The sequence below is a fragment of the Schistocerca cancellata genome, unplaced genomic scaffold (assembly GCF_023864275.1).
Source record: "Schistocerca cancellata isolate TAMUIC-IGC-003103 unplaced genomic scaffold, iqSchCanc2.1 HiC_scaffold_242, whole genome shotgun sequence".
Lineage (NCBI taxonomy): Eukaryota > Metazoa > Arthropoda > Insecta > Orthoptera > Acrididae > Schistocerca > Schistocerca cancellata.
The window spans coordinates 7,501-12,500 of NW_026046264.1; the positions used below are offsets into that span (position 1 = coordinate 7,501).

At 52.7% G+C, this 5,000-nt stretch overlaps 1 non-coding gene across 1 annotated transcript in view; it reads left to right on the forward strand.

The window, feature by feature from the left end:
- The first annotated feature begins 3,572 nt into the window (after positions 1–3,572).
- The window catches only part of LOC126113215 (small subunit ribosomal RNA), a 1,909-nt gene continuing 481 nt past the window's right edge, over positions 3,573–5,000 (forward strand). Inside the window, exon 1 of the ribosomal RNA XR_007524749.1 lies at positions 3,573–5,000. This exon is cut by the window's right edge and continues 481 nt beyond it. This is a non-coding gene — a ribosomal RNA (small subunit ribosomal RNA).

Below are 5,000 nucleotides of genomic sequence, written 5' to 3' on the forward strand. Positions count from 1 at the left end.
GGCACTGAACCGCAGGACGCGAGACCCCACGCCCAGTGGCAAACAGGGCTCCTCTCAGAATATAGACGGTCCTCCGATACTCCATCTTTGGTACAAGGCAACCATTCCGCTGTAAATCAGTACGTCACTCGTAGTTCAGTCACCTCACAGCACTGCTCAGTAAACTATGCAGGCCCACATAGATAGATTATATACGCAAATGCCCCTATACATGCTGAACGTCCGTACACACAAAATGAACCACACGTCAGCCACACACTCTATCACACACTACTCTCTGCCTGTAACAGACACAGATACAACAACTAAGCACCAGCATGGACCAACGTCCGGTGCATCCTATCCGCCACAGTACACCAACTACGCTATGATAACCAGACCGGGAGGTCCAATCATAAAACAGAATACCCCACTCGTCCGACAACCACAATTGCTCAGAGAAGCCACCAACACCCACACATGTCCTACACAGGGGTGCACCCAACATCACCACACTGCCTCGTCTTACAGCACAAACACACTGGCAGGAATGAAACACACAGGTCTGCCGCAACCACAGACACGGCTCGCCCCCTCTCACTAGCGAAAAGCGCATCCCGACGTGACATAACTCCTTTGACACACTGACGCTGCCTCGGGCATCCACGTCCTACGGTCGATATCAACGAACCTCACCCCCCCCCCCCACAACACGCCATCCCATACCACATTGTGTACCGTACCCAAACCTAACGTGTACTGTACTACAACGCAATGTGTACCATAACACAACCCAGTTTGTACCTTAACCTAACCTATGTCACCTTAACCTAACCTATGTCACCTTAACCTAACCTATGTCACCTTAACCTAACCTATGTCACCTTAACCTAACCTATGTCACCTTAACCTAACCTATGTCACCTTAACCTAACCTATGTCACCTTAACCTAACCTATGTCACCTTAACCTAACCTATGTCACCTTAACCTAACCTATGTCACCTTAACCTAACCTATGTCACCTTAACCTAACCTATGTCACCTTAACCTAACCCATCTTGCACCTTAACCTAACCCATCTTGCACCTTAACCTAACCCATCTTGCACCCTAACCTATGTTGCACCTTAACCTAACCTGTGTTGCACCTTAACCTACCTCAATTTGCACCGCAATGTAACTCAATTTGCACCGCAATGTAACTCAATTTGCACCGCAATGTAACTCAATTTGCACCGCAATGTAACTCAATTTGCACCGCAATGTAACTCAATTTGCACCGCAATGTAACTCAATTTGCACCGCAATGTAACTCAATTTGCACCGCAATGTAACTCAATTTGCACCGCAATGTAACTCAATTTGCACCGCAATGTAACGCAATTTGCACCGCAATGTAACGCAATTTGCACCGCAATGTAACGCAATTTGCACCGCAATGTAACTCAATTTGCACCGCAATGTAACGCAATTTGCACCGCAATGTAACGCAATTTGCACCGCAATGTAACGCAATTTGCACCGCAATGTAACGCAATTTGCACCGCAATGTAACGCAATTTGCACCGCAATGTAACGCAATTTGCACCGCAATGTAACGCAATTTGCACCGCAATGTAACGCAATTTGCACCGCAATGTAACGCAATTTGCACCGCAATCTACCCCCAAGTTGTGCCTTAACCTAACCCACGTTGTGCCTTAACCTAACCCACGTTGTGCCTTAACCTAACCCACGTTGTGCCTTAACCTAACCCACGTTGTGCCTTAACCTAACCCACGTTGTGCCTTAACCTAACCCACGTTGTGCCTTAACCTAACCCACGTTGTGCCTTAACCTAACCCACGTTGTGCCTTAACCTAACCCACGTTGTGCCTTAACCTAACCCACGTTGTGCCTTAACCTAACCCACGTTGTGCCTTAACCTAACCCAAGTTGTGCCTTAACCTAACCCAAGTTGTGCCTTAACCTAACCCAAGTTGTGCCTTAACCTAACCCAAGTTGTGCCTTAACCTAACCCAAGTTGTGCCTTAACCTAACCCAAGTTGTGCCTTAACCTAACCCAAGTTGTGCCTTAACCTAACCCAAGTTGTGCCTTAACCTAACCCAAGTTGTGCCTTAACCTAACCCAAGTTGTGCCTTAACCTAACCCAAGTTGTGCCTTAACCTAACCCAAGTTGTGCCTTACCCTGCTCTGTAATTGGCATATGACACGTTACAGTAATGTATTGTCCAACCGCAACCCGCTCAGAATGTTGTGTACACAGCTACGTGTCATCTCCCCATAACAGCTGCATTGCAGTGTGGTACGCCATAGAGACGTGTGGGAGTAATGGACGCAGTGGATGGCGATCAGCATGAGCCGTCTGTTCATGTAGTGGCGCGTGTATGCAGACGTAGTAGTCTCTTCTCACACAATGTGATAGCACGGTGCCCCGCGTTCCACATCTGCGACATGCTACAGAGGCCGGTTGACAGTTGGTCGCGCAGTGGACATCGCATACGTACGGGGGCACCTTCCACGTGCCCTCTAGTCGGGCACATTTTGTTGCGTGGATGTGAGCGGATGTAGTGTGTCTTGACACCTGACAGGCAGGCATGCAATAATAGTTGACTTTGCAAACGGGGATGGACGTGTACGTTTACTGGTGACGTTACGCAAATGAACAACTGGTAACCCGTTGTGGTGCGGTTGTCCTTGCTGGAGGTACATCTGTGAGGGCAACGATCGGTACAGCTACGAAGCGGTCCCCACCATACCAACGAACGTGAATGTGAATCTGGGTGTGAAGCGATACGCGGCTGTGGGTGGGTGGGACTGTCCCCGGCCGGTGAGGGGGGGCCGCCCGGCGTGCTGGCCGCGCGGTGCGTGGGCGCACGCGCTACAGCCGGCTGGTGGGGGCGCCCAGTGGCAGGCGCGCCGGCCGACGGACGCGGCAGGCGGCGCAGCTGCGCGCCGGGGCACCCTGCGCGCGGCGCCGTGCAGCCAAAGTGGGTCCTCGCCGGCCCGGTGCGAAGCGCGGTGGACATCTGCAGTGTGCTGGTCCGATTGAGGACTGTGTGCGTTGAGGATGCGCCGCCGCCCGGCACTCGGCGCCGCGACGCCGTCTGCTGCTCGGTCGCCCCAGCGGTTCTCGCTGGTGGTTTGTATCGCAGTTGTGCAGACGTGTTGGCACGTGCGCTGTGCTGGGAGAGTTCGCTTCGGCACCCACGTGGGGCCTTTGCCCTTCTGTGGCGCTGGCGTTGGAGCTGCCGGTCACCGTAGGTGGCGCGTGTTGTCTCCCGCCGGCAATGCCACGACAGCACGCTCCCGGGCCTCTGTCGGCAGCGGCAAGCTCAGTTGGGAGCACGGGTGGTCGCACCTAAAGCGTCTACTCGCCTAACTCCGGGCGATTGCGCCTCTCTCGAACCCGACCAAGTACTTAGGACGGCGCTGCGCGCCGCCGGGACCTGAGAGGGTTTCGAGGTGTATTGTGCAGGGGAGCTCAGCCTCCTCCTGTTTGCAGAATAATTGAGCGGACGCTTGCGTGTTCGCGCGGGCCTCTGGGACACACTCCCGGGCGGCCGGCTGCTCAGCTCTAGTTGACGCAGCTCCCTGGTTGATCCTGCCAGTAGTCATATGCTTGTCTCAAAGATTAAGCCATGCATGTCTCAGTACAAGCCGCATTAAGGTGAAACCGCGAATGGCTCATTAAATCAGTTATGGTTCCTTAGATCGTACCCACGTTACTTGGATAACTGTGGTAATTCTAGAGCTAATACATGCAAACAGAGTCCCGACCAGAGATGGAAGGGACGCTTTTATTAGATCAAAACCAATCGGTCGGCTCGTCCGGTCCGTTTGCCTTGGTGACTCTGAATAACTTTGGGCTGATCGCACGGTCATCGTACCGGCGACGCATCTTTCAAATGTCTGCCTTATCAACTGTCGATGGTAGGTTCTGCGCCTACCATGGTTGTAACGGGTAACGGGGAATCAGGGTTCGATTCCGGAGAGGGAGCCTGAGAAACGGCTACCACATCCAAGGAAGGCAGCAGGCGCGCAAATTACCCACTCCCGGCACGGGGAGGTAGTGACGAAAAATAACGATACGGGACTCATCCGAGGCCCCGTAATCGGAATGAGTACACTTTAAATCCTTTAACGAGTATCTATTGGAGGGCAAGTCTGGTGCCAGCAGCCGCGGTAATTCCAGCTCCAATAGCGTATATTAAAGTTGTTGCGGTTAAAAAGCTCGTAGTTGGATTTGTGTCCCACGCTGTTGGTTCACCGCCCGTCGGTGTTTAACTGGCATGTATCGTGGGACGTCCTGCCGGTGGGGCGAGCCGAAGGCGTGCGACCGCCTCGTGCGTGTTCGTGCGTCCCGAGGCGGACCCCGTTGAAATCCTACCAAGGTGCTCTTTATTGAGTGTCTGGGTGGGCCGGCACGTTTACTTTGAACAAATTAGAGTGCTTAAAGCAGGCAAGCCCGCCTGAATACTGTGTGCATGGAATAATGGAATAGGACCTCGGTTCTATTTTGTTGGTTTTCGGAACCCGAGGTAATGATTAATAGGGACAGGCGGGGGCATTCGTATTGCGACGTTAGAGGTGAAATTCTTGGATCGTCGCAAGACGAACAGAAGCGAAAGCATTTGCCAAGTATGTTTTCATTAATCAAGAACGAAAGTTAGAGGTTCGAAGGCGATCAGATACCGCCCTAGTTCTAACCATAAACGATGCCAGCCAGCGATCCGCCGCAGTTCCTCCGATGACTCGGCGGGCAGCCTCCGGGAAACCAAAGCTTTTGGGTTCCGGGGGAAGTATGGTTGCAAAGCTGAAACTTAAAGGAATTGACGGAAGGGCACCACCAGGAGTGGAGCCTGCGGCTTAATTTGACTCAACACGGGAAACCTCACCAGGCCCGGACACCGGAAGGATTGACAGATTGATAGCTCTTTCTTGATTCGGTGGGTGGTGGTGCATGGCCGTTCTTAGTTGGTGGAGCGATTTGTCTGGTTAATTCCGATAACGAACGAG